Below are 24,340 nucleotides of genomic sequence, written 5' to 3'. Positions count from 1 at the left end.
CTTGGAGGTGTGTGATTACCATCATTTTTCTCAAAAGGATTTCGAGGACAAGTTCCTTTATATCCTTCATAGCGTGCCTGATTATTAGTGTCAACTTGTTGATTTTCTCTTTCCATAGCGTATATTGCCTCCAAAGTCTTTTGGGTTTCACGTGCTTGTTCTTCTAGGCGATGCTTAATTTCATCAGGGTGCACCATAGTGACTATACCACTTGTATCCTTGGATGTCTCAGAGGGTGTACCAAATGGATTTTCAGAACTATCAAGCGGATTATGCCTAACATTAGTTGTTTGTGTTTGAGTACACTCAGGATCTTCCACACAAAGTTGTTTGTGAGGACGCTTAGGTGGTGTCTCCAATTGCTTGAAAATGAAAGGCATGTGGCTATCGTTACCAACTTAATATCTAGTTGTGACCGGCATGTAAAGAGTTGTCTTTGTTTAGTAGGACAAGAAAAGCGAGCCGAATTTGAAGCTTTTACGATCAGGACTAGTCACTTGTTAAAATGTGATAGATGGCTTGTAAACAGTGCTCAAGATCTTATAGCACAGGTGACTCGAGCCGAGTGGATGAGCGAGAAGCTCAATAGCGAATAGCTAGAATAAAATAATAGCTGAATTTTGACAAGTGATTCATCAAGATGTTTCAAGACTTACATTCGATGGACTAAACCCATCTTTTCAACCTAGGACAAATTCTTCACACACTGATACGTAGCCAGGATCAAGGGTGACCAATGTGATGCTCCTTAGACCAATAAAATCCCATTGTAAACTCTATTTTTGACCCAAAGTGACTCTAGACGATACTTTCTCAAAAGGAGGGCAACATAAATTCAGCAAATAGTGTCGTGCGATAGAATTTTAACACAGGTACGACACTTTTTATTTAAGTGACAGATATTGTAACTGAGTGCGACAGAATTTTATAAGTGGTGCGACAGAATTTACTACTCACATGCGACAGATTTTTGGGTAAAAATATGTCACGCGATATTTCTCGTGAGAGCATGCAACAGAGTGCCAGTTTTGTGCAAAAAAAAGTCAATTTTTGGTTTGAAGTTCATTTCAATTTGTCAATCAGATGATTGTTTCAATCAGATAGTGTTTCGTTTTAGTTCGTATCAGTAAACAGCAAGGTTTGCAAACAGTAAATGGCCTTCCTAACAACTTTTATCAGAATGTTTATGTTGCAAGAATGTTAACACTGGTCAAAACATCGAAAACAATAGCCAAGCAATCTACCTTAGAGTCAAGGTTCATTACTCAACATCTTGGCCCATGCTTGACGCTCCTTTGCCTCACACCAAGTGGTTTCCCACAAGAGATATTGGCTTTGTCATGGAAGTGCCATAAGCACAACCAAGGGAACACATATGGTGAGTGTAAAATCTTGGGGTGATCCGGGTAGTCCACTAGGATCGATCCTTGCACCAAGAAGTTGAGCGGCTAAAAAGGGTAGTTACTAACTTAGGGTTTTTAGATCGAGCTTCCGTTCATAGTGCTCCTCTTGCTCCCAATCATGGGACACCTCACCTTGCGATGAGTAACCAATCTCGTGACCACAAGAGTACCTTAAGAATTCTTTCCCAATGATCTCCCTATAGTCGAAATCCCATAAGCGATCACAGTAGGCGAAGACAAACACTATGTCTACCAAAGTTTTGTGTCCTTGGTAGCCTTGAGTTTATAGTGGGTTGGAAGAGCCAAGTAATCGACTTGTCCCCACTTGGGTCGTTCCTCTCAGGTTGTTCGAGAGTAGGCCCTCTAAAGGATTCTAACTACACAGAGTGGATCAACTTTCAGAAGTCAAGATTTCTGGTTCACCACAAGGGTGAAGAGCATACTCTCCTATTTCAATCGTTTTCTCCCAAACATGCCAGGAAGATTCAGTTACCCCTTGCTTTTGAAACCAAATGGAAAGTCAAGATTTTTGATTCACCACGAGGGCGAAGAGCATACTCTTCTATTACCAAAAGTCTCCAATCACAAGTTTTATGTGCCTATGAAAAATGAACAATTAGTCAATGTCGCACATGGAAACAAAAAATTAAGCAAGTTTGGGTTTTTATGATTTGGGCAGCCCTGCAAACAATGTTAGTAGCCCTTGCACATTTGAAGCTTTGACATGCGTTCTTTTGTATGCAAGGTTTCAATTTTTCTTCACAAAGAGGGTAACCTACAATCACAACTTGCTAGCCCACAAGTTAGCACGAAATAATCACAAAAACTGTTAATTAAACCTCTATAAAACAGCTTAGAAATTTTCTTAAAAACAATAGTCAGCCAGCTAAGAAGAAATTTGATAAAATCCCTCAAGGAACGAGCAAAAAATTGTTAGGCGATACTTTTTGCTAAACAAATGTTGTGCAATACTTTATAGTATGGCAAGGTGACAGTTTATGTTTAGGCGATACTTTTTCTTCAACCGTGCGATAGAGTTTTGCACAGAGGGCAAAAGAATGCAGGCTTCGAGTGCGACACTATTTCCAAAAAAAAGTGTCGCATGACAATACTGTGAACTATCATGCAAAACTGGAAAAATGTCGCCCAACACTGTGACTGTCAAAAAAAAAAGAATGCCGAACAGTAAAGGAAATGCAAGTGAAACTAAGAAAATGCAAGGCAAAACATACAGTCTGGCCCCACGGTGGGTGCCAAAAATGTACACTAGAAATGTGTCACACTCTAAACCATTCTATCCAAATGATTCCATGAGTTGGAATGCTTGGATGCCAACTTAGAGCTCCCTATCCATGGAGTGTAAGAAGCTAGTATTCAAGCATGAAGGCTCTCAGCCAAGCCTTAGGAATGTGCTTCTTGCTAGTAAACCATGCAACAGGAGGTTCTTTGAGACAAGAGCAAGAGTGCAAATATCTTCAAGGAATCCCTCAAGTATGCAATGCAAGATGGAAGACTAAACTAGAATGGAAATCCAAGATGCAGCTATACTAGAATATGAATGAGAGTGTTTCAATACTGTTATTTAAACTATGTGAGATATATCATTACAAGAAAATAACCAAACTAGCATGTAAGTATGAATCTAAACTAGTGTGCAATGGTAATGAGAGAAAGAGACAACAAATGAGAAGTTCTCCGCAAAGCTCCAAAGAAACCTGTTAGAAAACCTGCAGCATAACAATATTCAAAAGATGGATGGATCCTTTGAGGGGGAAAGTTCTCTCCCTTTTAAATTCGTACGAACGGTAGAGATCAAGATGAAGATGGTGGATGATCAACGGTGGAATTCGAAAATAGGTGTGATCCATGTGCACACACAAGTCAACCAATAGAATATAAGTTGACTTGTCATATAAGACAAAAGTCTCACAAGTCTTTTCTTTTAATTGTAAAATAGAAAAAGGACTTTATGTGTGCACTTTAAGTGGGTTAGAAGAATGGGGTGTTTTATTTAATTAAAAGGGGACATGTTCTTTTAATCAAATAATGAACTTAGGATAGCATAGTCAAACTATAGGTTATAATCAAATAAATTGATTATTAGCAATTTGGTCTAGATAAATGATTAAATTAATTTAGCCAAAATGCTGAGAAGGGGGCTAATAGTCTAGATGACTATTTTTAGGTGATTACAGCACCTATGTCTAGCAGCCTCACTCCGTGCTCATTCATTCTACCATACATTTTCTAGCTTGGAATCACATGTTCTCCTTGTCTTGAGGACACAATTGCTTATCTTACCAGGGTTTTCTTGTGTATAGGGTTTATTTGGCAACTTCTATAAAATAGTGTTTCTCAAATACTTCTCCTCTTGGCATTGAGTGTTTCTCAACACTTTTTCTATACCATACCTAGAGTCTAGGATCCTAGCATATTTCTCACTATCAGATGTAAGTCTTAAGGAAATTTCCATGTGAATTACACACACATACACTTGAAATTTGTATTTTCTAAGACTTGATTGAACTTTGTTTTCTGATGTATGTTGTCCATGATGATTTCTTTGTTGAATGTTACCTCCCTAATAGTCTTTTAAGGATGTTATGGACTAGAAGAATGGGGACAATGGGGCATGTTTTACTTTTATCTTCTTGTGGGTATATTTTTTTATTCTAAGGTGTTGAGAGTATTTTATCTTGTCCTGCTTGACACTTTAGGCCTGTAATGTACCATCCTTGCATGTTTTTATAAGAACGCACTTGGGGGTTATCCTAATGCTTATGCCTTGATATAGGTGTAATCTATACTAAACTTAGGGAATATAACTACATTGGTCATCTTGACCTACATGTATTTTATTCTTAGGTTGGATTCCCACATACCTATCCAATATAGATCATATTCATATACTCATAGTCATACCAGTGAGAATTTTATGATCTTTTGATGTCCCTAATAAGGCTCAATGGTGAAATAAGAGTCTAAATGTTTTATGTCCCTTGCAAGTAAACCAATTTTCATACTAACTTGTGTTGTAGGATTATTGTAGCATAGTCTTGCATTATGGAGAGAGCTCTCTTCGTCTTCTATGAGCACATTAGCTAACAATTTTCATTCCCTCTCATTTCTTCCTCTTTATGATGTCCTTCATTCTTAACGAGGAGCTTCTTCACTCTAGAGCTTTCTTTCTCTTCCAAGGATACTCCTAGCCTACTTAGAGTTTTTATTACAAACCCCAACATAGAGGACTCCTTCCCAATCTCCTTTCACCTCGAAACACACTCAACAATTCAAGCATCCATCCTCTCTACCTTCAATTCACCAACTTTGCATTATCTGACCTAAAATGCCAATACTCCACCAAGTGCACCTAAAAGGAAAAAAATAAGTGTGAACCATCATTTTGAGTTTTTTGACATATTTCCTAGTAATCTACATCATTCTTTCAAGTTTCACACACATACATCTCCAAATTGCCTAGTTTGCCCTTGTAGCCCTAAGAGCCCTTATTAGCCCTCCTAGAAATAAGGGATGTGCAATAACTCACAAAAAAACTTAACAAGGCCATCTATTATCATTGGGACTTTTCTTCCTCGTTATGTACACTTGAATATTTTTCAAGTCTTAGGCTCCAGAGATGACCATATAGTACGGCTTCAAAAAATTCTCATTTTAAGGGTTTTAAAGGCAATGATATTAAATCCTTCTCCAATGGTTTCAAACTCCACTTCGAACCTCCTCCTCTGAGTTATGAACCCTCAACAACCTACTCCTTCATTTCTTAATCTAGATTGGCATGTGTTAATCATTTGTTCACCACAAAACTCCATTACAAGCATTCATTGCACCTTGCCAAGCCTTACTTGCTTGCCAAGGGCTTGCTTGCAAAATAGCTACTTGCCTTCCACAAACCCAAAAATAACTATCTACACTAAATAAAAAGTCTATTGCTTAATTTCCAAGAGCCATGGTGTTTTGACCATAGAAGTTCAAGCTATAGCCATTTTGGTACTGGAAGCACAAAATTAGACATCAAGAACACAAAACCTAAGCAATTTTTTAAACCTTGTAAAATGAATGCTTGGAATAAAAATAACTACATAAAGATTCAATAAATGAACCAAATCCACTATTCCAATCAAAATAGTAGATTACTCAATCAAATTTCTTCAACTAATCATTCAAAACACATTTACTATCTATAGAATTCTCCTTCAAACTGTGTTGTTTGTACAATTGAATATCTAACCCTTGGAAATGAGTTGGAAAATGTTTCAATATACTCCCTCCTCCATTCTATCCTTTGGTGCAAACCATAACTACTCAAATAGTTCATTCTTCCAAACTGGCCAAAAAGTTGCTTATGCAATTTTGCAAAAATTGCAAAGTTGTCAATGTAACTTTTTGACAACTTTTGCAATTTTTCACATTAAGCCCTCAAACTTTTCCAACCTATTTCCAAACCTTAGGAAATGACCTAAAAGACATAAAGGTCACTTTTGAACACATTTAGCCCATTTCTATGCCTTTTTCCACATTTTACATTCTTGAGTAATTTCAAAGCAAAATTTGACTATCAGGACCTAATTGACAAAACTTGACTCACATTCCACATCCTACCTATTCAAACTTCCTAAACTCACCTTTGGACTTTATTTCTAGTCCTTATTCCCTCAATGGTTGATTAGACCATTTACAAACCAAAACTTGGGTTAGGGCATTACCTTATCCTAGGTGCTCCTACACTAGTTCTGTGTCAATCACATCCACTCTCTTGCTTCTTCTATACCTGTCATCACATATATAACCTTTTGAACCCTGGCTAATTTCAATTTCCTAGATCCATTTTCTGGATCAAAATTGAAATCTGAGTTCATCTTGATAGTCAAATTTGCATTTTAAAATTTTGTCTTCTTCTATGCAGTTAGCAAACCTTTTGAGGTCTAATCTTTGAATCTTCATTGGGGCATCTTTATTTCTTCATGTCTTTATCATTTCTACATTTTTTACCTTCTTCAATTCACTCCAATTTACCTCATTTCAGCTTTCTACTTCATTGGTCTGATTTTCATACTATATCCTTCTTGGTCTACTCTAGAAAAACTAGGGCATTCTATCACTTCTTTATGGTCACTTTTTGGTTTTAAGCACCTATCTATTATCATGGACTTTGTTCTATCTCCATTTTATCATATCTTTCTCATTTTATTTATTCCATTACCTTATTTCAATTTTGATCCCAAGGGGTCAGGAATATTCTATCATTGCTTGCTTGCAATAGCTATCTATTTCTCATGAGCATATGCTTGACCTTTCCATTTTCTCTTGATCTATCTGCTTTTCTTGGTGTTAGTACTCTTCCTAAGTTATGGCATTTTCTCTTTCTCCCAATGTTCAGTACCGTCACTAGTAGGTTGTACATTTAGGACTTTCTATCTCGCTCTACATTTCATTCTTCAAAATCACATCTCTCTATTTGATGTTGCCTATTTGGATTCTCTATTATTTGATATAATGTGTTCCCAGATTGATCACACATTAGTCAAAAAGGGGAAAATCTAATCACCTAAAAATGGTCATATAGACTATTAGCCCTCTCTCAACATTTTGGCTAAATTATTTAATCATTTGTCTAGGCCAAATTGCTAAAAAATAATTTATTTGATTTTAACCTATAGGTTCACTATAATATCATAAGTCCATATTTAATTAAAATAACATGTCCCTTTTTAATTAAATAAAGACCCCATTCTTCGAACCCACTCAATGTACACATAAAGTCTTTTCCCCTATTTATAAATTGAAAGAAAAGACTTTGTCTCACATGAAAAGTCAACTCTCTCTCATTGGTTGAATTGATCTTGCATATGGATCATGTCAAAATTCAAAACCACCCTTTATTCTTCATTTCTTGATCTTGATCTCAACCTTCCATGCACCTTTAAAAGAGAGAGAGATCTCTCACTCCCTAAGCATCATGATTTTGAGCTATTGTCATGTTGCAAGTTTCTTGATAGGTTTTCTTGGAACTTTGTGGAGAAATTCTTACTTCCTATCTCATTCTTGCATTATCATCCTCATTTTATTCTAGATGCATTTTCAATAGCTTAGCTTTTTATTTCCATTAGAATAGATCACATAGGTTAATTTAAAATGGTTGTAACACTCTCATTTTTCTTAGTTTAGTTGCATTCTTTCATTTCACTCTAGCATAGTTCATTTCTTGCATTGCATGTTTGAGAGATCTTGACATTTGCACTCTTGCTCTTGTCTAAGGAATCTCTTATTACATGGGAGATTTTGCCACTTACTCAGCAAGGACAACATTTTCCAGTACTCTGATGGTCTACTGTCAGATTGTTTGATGAGTAGTTGTCAAAAACTAGTGCCAAGAATAGTATTGAGGTATTTGTAAGTAAGTAATGTTTTATAAAATTTAAGATTGGATTTTATCATGATAAATTTATTTTTGATATTATTCCTATCAATTGTTGTCATTTTTTTTGGGAAGGCCTTGGCAGTATGATAGACAAGCTATGTATAATGGTAGATTGAATAGGTCTACTATAGTGGGGAAAGGGATGAAGCAAGAAATATTGCCCTTAATTGGGAATCCTAAGAATGAAAATTACACCCCAATAGGGATTTTTTTGGTTGAAGGTAGGGAATTCTTAGATGGTATTAGAATGATAATAAAAGTTGTGTGAAGCTTTCAGCAAATCAAATTTTTCACAATCGATCTAAGCATATTGAGATACCTTATCATTATATTAGGCATATGATAGATCAAGATGTTTATCAAACTAGAGTACACAAGTACAAATGAGAAAATAGTGGATGTTCTTACCAAACCTCTTGCCAAGGTTAAATTGGAATATTTTAGAGGAAAACTTCATATGATCAAATTATAATTTTGGATATTGAACTTGAGTTTCAGTTTTTATATGTGTTTTTATGCTTCTAATTGAATAGTTACATTAGATATGTAAGAAAGATGGTGATCTTTCATAGACATATATATTCATAAGGTAGTCATTGTAAGGTTATGATCTTACAAATGATAGGCCTGTTATCATGACATATTGTGATATTATTTTGGATAAGCCAGAAGTCATTAATAAAAAATATGTTATGATCAATTTTGTTGTTGTTCTAGTGTGTTGCAGATCATAATACTTGTTATGATAGAGTTTATAACAATGTGGTTATAGTTATTTGAAAGGTCACTAATTTAGAGTGTTAAAATTTAGATAATATTTTTAAGTATCATTAATATTCATACAAATTGTATACTAGGTGTACTTGAGTAATACACTTATCCCTTCATAAGAGGGAGTGTTAAATATATAGCCTTGGGAGAAGTGTTTTTGTATACAACTCTCTCTTACATTCATTATGGCCACATAGAGTCATGCCCCTCTATGTATGTGTGTGTGAGAGAGAGAGAGACCCTACATGGCCATTGGCCACATAGAGTCATGCCCGTGTGTGTGTGTGTGTGTGTGTGTGTGTGTGTGTGTGTGTGTGTGTGTGTGTGTGTGTGTGTGTGTGTGTGTGTGTGTGTGTGTGTGTGTGTGTACATGTATGCATGTGTGTGTGTGTGTGTGTGTGTGTACATGTATGCATGTGTGTGTGTGTGCGTGTGTGCGTACATGTGTGTGTGTGTGCGCGCGCGCGTGCATGTGTGTGTGTGTGTGTGTGTGTGTGTGTAATGTCATAATAAAAAGTTAATCGATACTAAGAATCAATTAGCAAGTAATGTTTTTAGACTTTTCTAATTACATGTCCACATAAGTTCATGACCCTATGTGGCCATTGGCCATGTAGATTCATGCCCCTATAGGGGCATATAGTCATTTCTCTATTTATATCGATTATGCCGATGACCAAGGACATCAATTAAAGAAGCAATGTTCTAGTATTAATTGGTGGTCAACACTACTTCAAGATTGTTATATATGTTCATTATAACAGTGTATACTCACTATGTCCAGTCATTATATCAAACATCAATATACTAATCTAGTCTAATATTATTCATGAACTATTATATCAGACTTTCAATTTGTAACCATTATAATAGATATTCAGTTATTATCTATTAGATTAAAAGAATAAAAGCAATTAGAATCTCTATCAGAGATCCTTTATATTTACAATTGTCATGGGCATCTTGTTTAAACTCAAATCAATAAAATACATTCAAGATGTTTTGAGACTCAATGACAATGGAGATAAAACACTATGTCAACAAAGTGTCACAGTTTGTAAAGAGGGCATGAGATTGACCATGACAAATAACAATGCAAATTTGTAGAGCAAAAAATAATATGAAAATCATGATATATGACAGTTGCACAATGGAGTAAAAAGAGTGAAAACCCTTGAGACTATCAACGAAGGCACAGAGATAAGCTATGTAGTGATGTTAATAACATTCGACTCATTGTTGCCACATTTAAGAGACATTGGTTAATGTTGTATTTGAATAGAAGTGAGATCAACAGTTAAGACACTCATTGCATATAGACAGAGGATTAGGGGACAATGGTCACTAATGCAATCCTAACTATACAAAAGCAATGATCATACATGGGCAAGAATAGGGTTACAATGACACCAATCAATCCAAACCTTGTCATAAAGCAGTGATATCATGAGAAAAAGAAGATTTATTAAAATGTAATAAATATGTTGTTATATCAATTCATGAGCACATTGATGAGGTCATAATAACAAAGCTAGTTATAAAGTGATAAACTCTGCAATAGAGTAAAATAAAGTAGAAGATAGCAGTAAAAATAGGGCAAAACAAAGCATCACAAATCAGCAGAAACAAGATTAGTTATAGCAGAGATGCACACTAAAACTTCCATATATATTCACAAAAATACTTTCAATTTTTTTGTTCCATACATATGTGAGGTAAGGCTGGTGTATTTATAGATCTACGCAGCCTCTAGAGAATTTTATAGAAGCTTACGAAGATGAAGAATAGGTAATCTAGAGTCTTCTACTTTTAGATATTTCTAGAAATTACATTAAAAGCTCAACTACCAAGCACTATAAACAAGCATTATTCTAACACCCTCCCTTAATTTCTACCACTAATGGATCTATATGTAGAAGAAATTGATAAAAAATCAAATAGGATGGGTCCCAACATGAAGCCTTCTTAGGTACCCCTTTAAAACATAAAACTTTGGGTCCCCTTATCACTATCACTTTGTTCCTCTTGTCATTATACTTTGGGTTTTTAACTGGTTCACCCATAACCATTTGGGATTTTCCAACTAATATAGTTTCCTTTTGCTTTAGGTTTTTTACCCAGGCAAGTGATTTTGGATTACCAAAGACCCTTCAAGGACTTGGCACAGATATCATCTCAATGATGAGGAAACCATCTCTACGATTTTTTCCTTTATGAAATCTCATTCTTCGTGGATATCTTATTGGAAAATAATTCTGATTTTCTCAAACCATTTGTAATCCTTCTTGAGAATTCACACTTTGATGGATTTTTATTATTGTTTTAGATTAAGGTAAAAATAGGTTTTGAAGGGACCCAAAACCCTTAATAGAAAAGAAAAAGATATTCAAATGAGCACAACTAGGTTTTACAAGGACCTGAAACCTACAGTATAAAAGTTACAAAACCAAGTTTTACAGGGACCTAAAACCACAAAATAAGACCAGTAAATGAAACCAAGTTTTACAAGGACCTGGAACCTAGAGTTTGAACAAAAGGAACAAAAACTAGTTAAGAAACCCTGACTAGATACCAATTACTAGAACCATCACCAATAGCTATTGTAGCTCCTTGATCATTTTCACCACCTCCTTGCCTGCCTCCATAGTGTTTTTGATAATGTTAGCAATAGATCCCCCAGTTGCCTCAACCACCTTCTTCCTTGAACTCTGTCTTGTTCTTTTGCTTGGCCCGCTTGGAGACATGATCCATAGCTCCATCCAAAGTCCATTTTTAAGCACTTCTCCATTAAAAAAAAATTACACTCTCTATTCCAACATGTCTTTTCATTATGACTCTTTAAGCCACAATATTGCATGGATGTAGATCCCAACACTTGTCTTTCGTGTGTCCTTTCCTGTTACAATTTGAACATTGCATTTATTGTTTACTTTGAACAAAACTACTTAAACCAATAACATTATTTCTTTCATTTATTGTATATCCTAGTCCTTCATACTTTGGTCTCATTGTTGGTAGAATAGGTTCTATGATTCTTTGTTCATTTATTCCCAATCCTTTACCTTTGTAACTCATTTTCTTCATTATATTCCAACCAAGATTCTTATCATCACAACTAGTATTATTTGCGAACACGTTATCCTTTTTTTAAACATCCTTTATCATCTTTAAAAATGTATTTATCAAGTGATGATTCCAAATCTTTTGACTACACAAAATATCACATATTGATTTTGTCTTCAAGCATACATTCCTCAAAGTAACTGATTTAATTCATCTTTTAACAAGTGATTCTCTTCTTCTAATTTCTTTATTTCTCTCTCTAATTCTTCATTTATTTTCTTAACATCATCAAATGACTTTAATTTTTGTTCTAGCTCTCCATTTGCATCTATATAAACATTGATCTGATTTAAAAAGTTGCACTTTTCTACACTCATTTCATTTCTTAACTTTGTCAATTCTTCTTGCAAAAAACTCTTTTCACAAATTAAACCTATATTTTATTTCTTCGCCTTTATTAATTCTTGTTCTAAATTCTCTATTTCGGAAATTAACTTTGCATTTTCCTTTAACACTCTTTTACCTTGTTTTCCCACTATAATAGAAAAGTTAATCTACTCTCCTTCAAGAAACTTGGCATATTTTGTTTATAGTTTTAGATGTCCCCTTGTAATCTATAATACATTTAGCACCAATACTTTGCTCCACAATATGTTCAATGGAGAACTCTTTTCTTTAAAAAAAACATTCAATTTATTTTAAAGTAAATTTCTTACCAATTATAAATTCTATTAAGATTTTTTTTCATCAACAATTACATTCATTTATCACTCTTTCTAGCTAAAAACATTTAACACTTGTCAGAATCCTTCACTCCTTATCTCAAATTGCACTCCATTTTCATTTTACTCTACCTAATTAAGATCTTGAAAATTCAAAATTAAACTTTCCTTTTCTTTAACCTTGATTAATTAGCTACCTTCTTCTTGAGGCAATCTAGAAGCTTCTACACTTTTACACACAATTTGTTGTAGAATCCTTCCAACTAGTCAGATGCTTAACTATAGTCCATGGTGACAACAAACTCTAAATCAATTTTCTTAGAAGAGTTGGATTTATCTTCTCTAGTGGGGATGCTTCTTCATACTTAAAGCAGTAACTATTCTTTTCTATAGACCTTGCAATGATTTTTAACCATTTCTTGATCTTCTACAGCTTCACTTTGTAAACAAAAGTGCTAAGTTCCATTAGGTAGATGTCTCACAGCTAGTGAGCAGCTCTTTAAACTCTTCTTCATACCATGATAAAAATAGAGAAGAATAGAAAGAAGAAAAGTTTTAAATCAACTCAGAAATCAAAGTTTCACACACACAAAAAAACATGTCACAATCCAAGAATCTATTTTTGCTTTGATACCATGATAAGCTTTGTAATAGAGTAAAATAAAGCATGAGATAGCAAACAAAAGTCAAAAAGGGAGGAAATCACTCAAAGAACTAAGAGAGGTAGATGGTCAAGCAAAAGCACAAAAAAAGCTTGTCCAAATTCTAAAAGCTAGAAAGGGGAAGAGCCTTCCCATGTCAATATGAGGATTAGAACCTAGAATGCTAGAGGCCTAAATGCCCCTAGCAAAAAATACTTACTAAAGCGAAACATATCTGTATTTGAATTTGAAATCATATTAATACAAGAACTAAAACTTAATACAGAAGAGGGAAACAAATTAGAGAGAAAATTGGGAAGTTGGAGAATAGCACTAACACGAATCTAGAGGTGCATTAGGGGGGATAGGTATGATATGGAATCCAAGGAAAATAGCCCTAGAAAAGATAATCTCAAACCATAACTAAATGGGATGTAAAATTGAAAGTATCAAGAACAATCTCCAAATCATCCTAATTAATGTATATAGGCCAACACAAACCACAAATAAGAATCATTTATGGGAAGAAATAAGCATATTCATGAGAGACTATCACTACGAATATATACTTATAGGTGGGGATTTTAATGTTATCTTAAACCTAGATGAAAAGTATTGGGGAATGCAACACATCTCACAAGCGACTATTGAATTCAAAAGATGGGTAGAACAAAATAATTTATTAAATATTCCAATCAGCAATGGTACTTATACATGGAACAGTAGAAGGAAAATTTTCAACTACATTGTAGAAAAACTGGATATATTTTTTTCAAAGGAGAATTAAGAGATATAGACATGGTACTTCAGTTAAATATCTTGCCCATAGTAGGATCAGATTGTTATCTAGTAAGAACTAAACTAATTGAACCGAAAAGACCATCAAGAAACCCCTTTAAATGTGAAAAAAATGTGGTTTTTAGACACCATCTTTATGGAAAAGATAAAATAATGGTGGACAAAAGAAAACTTCCAAGGATCAAAAATGTATTGCTTTATTTCTAATATGAAAATAATCAAAGAAAATATTCTAAAATGGAACAACACACATTCTAATAACGTAAAAAAAAATGAGGTAATGAAGAAAATTTAAAAACACTAAACAATGATCTTATAAAAAAGAGAATGGACACTAAGAAATACCTAAAAGAAAAAGAATTACTCAAAAAATAGGAGGAAATTTTGGAAAAAGAAGAGATATTCTAGAGGTAAAAATCAAGAGATATGTGGTTAGTAGAAGGGGACCACAACACAAAAAGTTTCCACAACAGTACAATATTTAACAGAACTATAAACAAAATCATGAAGATCGAGGATAGGGAGAGAAACATCATTGAAAACCCAACAAATATTGCAGAAGTCTTTGTCGATTATTTTCAAAGCCTCCTAAACAACTTTGACTTCTCCAATAGGAAAGCATGAGAAAAGATGTTAGAATCAATCCCAAAACTGGTTTCAATAGAAGATAATAAATTACTTTAAAAACCTTTATCTTTAGAAGAGATCAAATTTGCACTATTCAACCTAAATCCTGATAAATCGCTAGGGCTAGATGGCTTTCATGCTTTCTTTTATCAAAATTGTTCGGACATAATTGGGATAGACCTATGGGAAGCTATAGAAGCATCTAGAAATGGTGGATCAATATTAACAGAGATCAATCATACCTTTTTTATTCTCATCCCCAAAAAAGCTTTGACAAAAGCACTTAGGGATTTTAGACCTATAGCACTATGAAATACTATATATAAAATCCTCTCAAAAGCGTTAGCTTGTCGCATCAAAATGATACTTCTTAAACTCATATCAGAGGAACAAACAGACTTTATACCAAAAAGATCCATTTTAGATGGTAAAAACAATATTGAAGAAATGATACATTCGGCAACTAGGAATAAAGAGGTGAACATGTTTATGAAACTGGACATATAGAAAGAATATGATATGGTTGATTGGAGATTCTTATGTAAAACATTAGAGGCCTTTATTTTTCTCGCCAATGGATCAACATCATCTTCAAATGTATATCAACACCAAAAATTTCACTCCTCATTAATGAACCCTGGAAGGCTATTTCAATATCTCAAGAGGTATTAGACAAGGATATCCATTATCACCATTCCTATTCATCATTATGGTAGAATCTTTTGAGAGATCAATAAAAAGAGTTGAAACGGAAGGTAAAATCAAAGGCATAATTGTTGCAAAAAATATCTCCCATATCACACACCAACAATTTGTAGATGATACAATACTATCAAGAGAAAGCTCTTTGGTAGAAGCCCAAAACTTTAAAGACATTGTGTATCAATATATGGAAGCATCAAGACAAAAAGTAAACACAAAAAAGTCTGAAATATTCTTCATTAACACAAAACCTGATCTAGAAAACCAGATATGTAACCTTATGGGATATAAAAAAGGAGGATTTCCATGCAAATACCTTGGTATAGAATTAGAAAAAGGAACAGGGCATAATAAAGGATGGAATAATATTTTAGAAAGAATTGACAAGAAAATAGGAAGTTGGAAAGGAAAATGGCTAACAAAAGTGAGAAAAGCTACAAAAATTAAAACAATCCCCAAATATCAAATGTCATGCCTCCCGCTATACAAAAAAGTGAATAAAATCCTAGAAGGAAAACTTAGAAGTTTCTTTTGGAATGATATGGACGAACAAAATAAAATGGCCTTTATAACATGGGACAATATTTGAAAACCCAAAGAGTTAGGGGGCTTAGGTATAAAAAACCTCAATTGAAAGAATGAAGCATTAGAAGCAAAACTGGTATGGTGAATATATCAAGAATAGGAACAACAATGGGAAAAAATCCTGTACAAAAAATGCTTAAATGAAGTAGATCCCTCATCCTTTTTAAGAATGCGAAATCTACCAAAAGGATTAGAAAGTTGGAACTTTTTGGTAAAATGTTGATCCCTTATTAGTAAATATGTAACTTGGGATATAGGTAAAGGAGAAGAAGCACTCTTCTAAGAAGATTCATGGGATGGACTTCCCCCCCTAGATAGCTTAAGCATCCCTGCCAATGTAAAAAAATACTTTAGTAAATATATGGGGTAATAAGGTAAGCAATTATAAACAAGTCCAGAAGGAAAATGGGAAAGATATATGGGAATGGAAATCGTTGGATAATATAGATCTAGAAGCTGAGGAAAAGAAAACTTTCGAGGAAATTCTTAAACAGTGAAAAGTCAATCATAAAGAAAGAAGAGACAAACTCATTTAGGGAGCTTCCAAATATGGAAGATACAATGTTAAAGGAGGATACAACCTAATAATACAATCAAAAAGATGGGAAGCTATTAATATGCCTCTCAAACTATGTTGGAACTCAGCATGCCTACCAAAGGTAGGAATTCTCCTCTAGGAAGCAATTCAAAAAAGGGATTCTAATAGCAGATAGACTAAGGAAGATAGGAATTGAGGGACCCTCTAGGTGCTATCTATGTAAACAAGACAACGAGACAATAAAACACCTATTATTCTAATGTTCATATGCAAAAGAATATCGGGAATGGCTCTGAAAAAAGCTTAATTGGACCTCTCCTATACCCAGGAATCTTGAGAGTCACTTGATAGGATGGCCAAATGGATGCTATTTTAAAATTTATTGAAAATATGGAACATAAGACCATCCATACTTATGTGGGAGATCTGGAAAGAAAGGAACAAGTGGATTTTTTGTGATTCAAAACTTAATACACCATCATTACTTAACAAAATAGAAGCTTGTATAATAGAAGTCATGAATAATCATTTAAGACAAACAGTAAAAGAGGAAGGATCCTTCATAGAATGGGATGAATAAATGAAATGAAATTGGATCAAACTTATTAATCCGTCACTAATATAGAATAAGAACAATTAGAAAGCTAGGATGGAATTCAAATGGGAACCTCCGCCAAAAGGATGGTCAAAATTGAATTTTGATAGAGCATCTAGGGGAAACCCTAGACTAGCAAGAATAGGATGTATTATTAATTTAGACTCTGGAAAATGGGTCATTAGAAGAGCTAAGCCTATGGGTATCATCACGAACAATTTAGCAAAATTAGAAGCCCTCCAAGACGAACTTCAACTGAGTTTAAATTTAGGAATTAAGAAGCTAATAATAGAATGGGACTCCCAAATCCTTCTTAATGCCTTAAGGAAAAGGAAAACCCCAAATTGGGTGTTGAATTTATAACTATAAGAAGTATTAAAACTATTAGACCTTTTAGAAGAAACCAAAATTCAGCATATATTCTGAGAAGGCAACATAAAGGCTAATTATCTTGCAAATAAAGGGAGCGGATGGAGAGGATTTTTTAATATATAAAGACAAATAAATACATGACTTAGTATTAAAAATTATTTATTCTAACTATAACTATCTCATATTCTATATCCTTTGAACATATCAACCTTTAAGCTTTTAATATTATTAAACATCGGTAATAAGTATCAAAAAATGGCAATCATGGTTGCGACGGATTGCAAACAATCATGTAGTGTACACATGATTATTAAAAAAATGGCAATCATGGTAGCAATAGATTGCAAACAATCATGTAGTTTACACATCAAAATTCCTAGATCCATCTAGATCCTTTGACTTTGGCATCCTTTTCAATCGCACGCTATCAGTCGCACTGGTCTCATGTTAAGTGTTATCAATCTTTGTGTCAAAATGGAAATGGTTGTAGTAGTCTTTCATGCCTTGGAAACTTGAACCATGGCATCTAGGGGTAATGTTAAACCGGAAAGGTGGGATAAAATCTTGAATCCAATGGATGATTTGTTAAGGGTATTATTAGCAGGGTCATTGGTGAGAAATTTTTCAATTACGACCTTACATGGCATACCAATAGCTTAGTCATAGGATCTTTCATTTCTTGTCTGGCTAGGGAAAATATTGGTCATGTAGAGATTATTAGCCTATGTTGTAACATCTTTGACCCTACATGGTTGGAGAGATTGGAGAATGCAGTACTTAGTATTAACCATCAGTTGAGGATTCCCCTTCCAAAGGTCTACAAGAGCCTCACTCCAGGTAGTTTAGGACAAGCTAATGTTCACAATCGTCCAATCCTGTCAATTACGGACAACATTTTGTTTTACCAAGAATGGATGAAGATGGAAGCCAATATAAACTTCCTTCTATGTTGGAGAGGGATCGTGGAGGAATAGAACACGGAATGGCTTCAGAAATACCTGAATATGTACTCTACATACATTAAACCAAGGGTGGATTTGGACAATCTTGATGATGTAGAATTCATTCTCCCAAATCTTTTCAAGTCTAGAAAAGAAAAGATAGCATATGTGTTTCCTCCAGGGTGTTTGGCGAAAAATATAAAGGAAGCATCAAAAATCATAATGGTATGCGTGAAGAAGGAGGAGGATTAGGTTTATTTGTTGGATGGCAGAAGGTTTGACATAGATAGAAATTTTATAGGTATTTGTGTTAACTTGGGTCCTCAACCAGTTTTCATATGTATTTGCGGGGACCTCAGTACTTATTGTTATAGTTCAGGGGATCTCTTGTTTCTACATAAAGCTATGTCAAATTTTAAAGATCTTTGGGTTTTCAGCAGTTCTATGACTCTTTCCCTTTTTTGCCCCACCCCTTTCTATTAAGGTTCTAATTTGGGGATATAATAGCATTGTGATGCTCATTTTAGCTTCTTTCTAATGTTTTCACTCATTTTGTAAATATCTAATGTTATATAATAATATTCTGAATTATTACTTGTCTTGAGTCATGATGAGGGAAAATTATTTGTATTTAGTCAATTCATCTCTTTGTTCCCCCTACGTTATGCTGAGATGAGTTGTTATCTATAAAATAGTTTTAAGCATTGGAATCTTTGAATCTTACATTTAGTGGTCATAAGCTCTACCTTCATCCTTTTTAGAAGTTTTAGAACAATAAGAATTAGTGAGAATCATCACTAATTAAGTATTCTAACCAGTGATAGTAAAGAAAAACACTAATAAAACTTATTAACTATAAGAAAATAGTCTACTAAGAAAGCATATTCTAAATTTACAATGGATCCTTCTATTATAAAAAATAAAAACTATGTCAAAATATATATTGGTCTTATTCACATAAAAGGATAATATCCATAATGAAAGAATAGACATAATCTTAGATTCGAAAGTGGCAACCTAGATTAAAGAGTGTCCTAGGAATCAGCTGCAATCTGATTATTAAATATTAAGATTATCCAACCTATCTTGAACACTAAAAACCAACCCTTATGGGAATAGAATCAGTGAAATTATTGAGCAGTTGTTAAGATGTATAACATTATGCATATTAACTAGAACACTTTTTACTAAACCTCATTCTTTTGAGACTTCCAACTTAACACAAGGGCATTCATTAATCGAGCTAACACTGATGTATAATATGTTTATATAGTTTTTTTTTTTATGTACTAATGTATAATACGGTTATATAGTTTTTTTTTAATGTACTAATGTTTCAAATGAGCTTTGAATCTATGGTAGCACACAGGGAGGGAGGAATTACAACATTCCAATTTCATATGGAATCCTCAAGATCAACAACTCTACTCAGAATTCACAACATAAAAGTAGACAAACTTGGATCTCTCTCAATATTGTTTAAGAGGAAGACTGATGTTACCATCAAAAATATGATATTGTAATATAGAGCTAGATATAAACAAACTAGGGTATGCCCCTTTTAATATGTAAAAGTGTATAGGACGAAAGTATAAAGCAAGACTGGAGGTTTTCTTCTCTATTCTTTCCTACCAATGCCCATTTGAACGAATTTACTTAACATTTGTAAAAAAAAATTAAAATTTATATAATCCAAAGGCTTCAGTAGTGTATAGATCAAAAAAATAGGAGATAGCAATAAAAACAAGGCAACACAGAGCATCACAGACCAGTAGAAACAAGATCAGATATAGCAAAGATGCACACTAAAACCTACAAATATATTCATAAAAATACTATCAATTTTTTTATTTCATACATCTGTAAGGTAAGGATGAATTATTTATAGATCTATGTAGCCTCTAGAGAATTTTGTAGAAGCTTATAGAGATGAAGAACTTTTAATCTAGAGTCTTCTACTTTTATATATTTCTAGAAATTACATTAAATGCTCAACTACTGAGCACTCTAAACAAGCATTATTCTAACACAGAGCATCAATTTTTTAAGAATAATAAGGGTCTCATGAATAAGGTGAAATCATATAAAGATCAGGGACAGGCATATGAGGTTATTTCACTATAACTACTTCAAATTATAATATCAAAGATTAGAGAAAGAGCATTCTAGTGAATATCAAATGACAAGATAGGATAATGTTCTTCAAACAACCCAAAAAGGTATCTCTCCAAAAAAAATATCCAAAGGGTATGTCTAGTTGTAGGAGATCAAAACAACAAGGAAAGAGCTCCAAAATACAAATGTGATCCTTCAACCCTGAAATGCTTTGTTCAGTGTTATTTCCAAAAAGGACCTACTACCCTTGAATGATCTCCCTTCCACCTCTTGGTGTTGCCCTTTCTCCCTCTTCTTCGTTGCATAATAAGAATGGACACCCACAAGAGATGAAAAAAACTATGCATGACACCTTATCCCATGGATAGATTATGATTTGTTTCTTGGCCCTAGGCCTTATCAAGCCTTATTGGGCACGCTTTTCTTTTTAAAAAAAACTTCCTGTGTTCGTCAAAATTTTGACTCCACATTTGCTTCAGAATTTTGACAAACATAGACAATATTTTTATTTTATTTTATAAAAGAAAATCATACAATGACACCTTCGTTTGAAAGTGCCATCGAAATTCAACACCAAATGTATTAGTGTTAAATCAAATAGGTTAGACAATTCCAATTATGTTACTTGGAAGTTCAAGATTTAATGGAAGGGCACAAAATATGGAAAAATGCAAATAGAAGGGTGCAATGTGTGAAACATTGTAATGGGCAAAACCTCCAAGACTCCAAGTTGGTTTCATTATTTAAAGGAAAAGAGAATTCAAGTGTGACCTTCTCTTGCGCATGTCAATAAAGGATTTTGTCACCTCTAATATAAGAAACAAAACAACTTCTACTAGTACATGGACACCTTTGAAACAATTACATGTGATTACAAAGCTAAATAAATTATTTATTTATTTCTAGGAGATAGTCACTTTCAACCAAAATCTAATTAAATAAAATTATAAATGATTATTTATCTAGAGTACTAGTAATCTAGTAATAGATATTTTAATAAAATTGTTAGTGACTATCATATTTTCATTACTAGTCTTGCTACAAGGAAAAAAACACCTTTTGAAATCTAAGTAGGTATCCTTCTATACGAAGAGGAGAGGAAGAAGCACATGGATAGAAAAGTTTAGACTACATATTCAATATTGATTGTGAAAGACAAGAAGTTGTCTTTTGGGAAGAAATGGATTTAAAATAAAGCAGGTAAATTAGACGACCAAAGGAATAAAGAGGACAAAAGGTATCATAATAAGACAACACCTAAATAAAATGTAGATAAAATAGAAGTTGTAATTAACGTGGTAAATTATATCATTGTACTTATGATGTTGAATAAGAAGTAGAAAGAGTCCAAAAACCAAAAAATATGAAGGCAATCATTTGAATGTTGTAGATGAGCTAAATGAAAACCTTCATAATTTATTGTAAAGACAATTAATTGTGATGGTTCTCCATTGGATAAACAACATAGAAATAAATTTACAATAAGGAAAAATCAAAGGCAAAGGAACATACTTGAATTAGTATGTTAGGATGTGTGTGCTCCCATGCAAACTCAAACACTTGTGGGAGCTTTTAACTTTCTTATATTTATTTGCAATAGATAAACTTGGATGTATTTATTAAGAAATAAGAGTAGAGTGCTTGAATATTTCAAAGTGTTTAAAATGATGTCAGAAATCAAATAGCTCACAATATTAAGATCAAATAAATGGATAATATACTTCAAAAAAAATTGTAAAATGTTGTAAAGCCCAATGGCTTTCTTAAGCATACAGAGTTTCCCATAGTCTGGAACAAAATGGTGCAGTTGAAAAAAAATAGAACAATTGTAAGTGTGTTAAGGTAATGTTGAAAGAAAAAAATCCCTAACAATTTGTGGATTGACACAATTAGTATAGTTGTTTATTTATTGAATATAAGATCTACCAAGTATAAAGAAAATAAAACTCCTTATGAGCTCTTGGTGGCACTAAACCTATTGTTAGTCATTTGATAATCTTTGGAAGTAAGGCCTACATGATGTATAACCCTACTACTCATAAGGTGTTTGCTAGTGGAAATGTTATATTTCAAGGATTTACATATAATGTTCAAGAAGAAGAAATGATGGACAATGTTCATTCAGAAAAACTAATTGAAGAAGACAATGAAAGTTTTGATATTGATCATAAAAATCAGGATCAAAGTGGGTATGATAACTCTCCCAAAATGAAGCATTAAGAAAATCAACAAGGCAAATCAAGGCACCAATTAGGTATAATAGTTATTTTCTGATGTGCTCAAGTGGTGATCATAGATGAACATCAAAGATTTGAAGAAGCTAAGAATCATAAGTAACAGATGAATTTGATGTGGTAAAATATGATTTGATTATACACAATGACACTTGGGAACTAATTGAATTACGTGCAAGAAAATTCCTATATGATTTAAATGATAGTTCAAAACTAAGTTTAAAGTGGATGGCATTATTGTTAATTTAAAAGCTATATTTGTTGCATAAAGGTATTAACTAAAGAAAGGAATTGATTATAAAGATAATTTATACATGTAGCTAAAATGAACACTATTAGACTTATGATTGCACTTGCTACTAAGTTTAATTGGGATCTTAATTAAATGAATGTTAAGTGAGAATTTCTAAATGGTGATCTAGAGAAAGAAATATATGTTGTTCAACTAAAAGGCTTTTAAAAGAAGGGGAAAGTACATTTGGTATGCAAGTTAAAGAAATCTTTATGTGGTCTCAAATAAGCAAGATGATCATGGCATGAAAAGATTGATAAATTCTTCTTTCAACAAGGGTATATGAAGAGTAAAAATTATATAAATTTGTACATAAAGAATGATGAACATAGGCATGTTAATTTGAATTTATTGTGTGTGGATTAAGTAATCATAACACAAAGTACTCTTGATTTGATAGATGAAGTCAAAGAAGATTTAACTCAAGCATTTGAAATGAAGGATCTTGGCAAAATGTGTTATTGGGAATTGAAGTGCAGAGACTATATGTTAATAAGACCTTCATTACTCAAAGTAATTATGCATGGAAGTTGATCCTAAGGTTGATTATTTCAATATTGTCAACCAATATGTACTCCATTTGAAAAGAATTTCAAGTTTTCTTGTGATATTAGCACTTCAAAAGTTAATGGACTTTTTATAGACAAATGTCAAGGAAAGTTTGAACTAAACAACTACTACTAGGCCTAGAAATTCATATGATATTAGCATACAAAGTTCATAGCTCATCCTCTTGAACCTCATTGGAAAGCTATAAAGAAAGTCACTTGATACCTATAGGGTACCCAAAAAAATGGCATTGAATATAGTAACCATTTAAATGTTGAGTTGCTAGGTTTTTCATATTCTAATTGGGTAGGTAATCCTAATGATTGTAAATCAACAACTAGCTATGCATTCAAAATAGGATCAGTTATTGTTTCTTGGAGTAGAAAGAAGCAACCAACTATTCCCCTTACATCTACTAAAGCCGGATACATAGCATTGTACAATGTTATCTGTAAAGCAACTTGACTAAGTGAATTCTTGAAAATATGGAATAAAAAGCAAAGACCAACTCCAATCAAGAGTGGCAATCAAAGTACAGTCAAGCTTGTAAATAAACGTGGTTATCATGCAAGACCAAAGCATATAGAAACTCAACATCATTTTGTAAGGGGGAAATTAAGTCTCAAGAGAGAATTATATTATTGCAATGCCAATGACAATGCAGCTAATAAATTTACTAAGTCGTTGGTCAAAATAAAGTTTGTAACATGTAGAAATATGTTAGGAGTCAAACAATTTTATATTATTCATTATGGGGGAGAATTCAAATAAGTCAAAAAAAAATTGTTTGAGTTATATGTATGTGTTAAAGAACTCTAGTTTCAAATAACATATAATTGTAAATATGTTCCTCATTTCCAATAAGTTGTCAAAAGTCAAGTCACCTATCCATCTTCATAATTGTGTTGTCCATCTATAGTTTGTGGTCAATATGCAACAATTCATGTTTTATT

Source organism: Cupressus sempervirens, chromosome 3, assembly GCF_028749045.1.
Source record: "Cupressus sempervirens isolate cs-2001-9-10 chromosome 3, ASM2874904v1, whole genome shotgun sequence".
In the NCBI taxonomy this organism is placed as follows: Eukaryota; Viridiplantae; Streptophyta; class Pinopsida; order Cupressales; family Cupressaceae; genus Cupressus; species Cupressus sempervirens.
The sequence above is the reverse complement of the archived record's forward strand: the minus strand, read 5'-3'. Positions refer to the sequence as shown.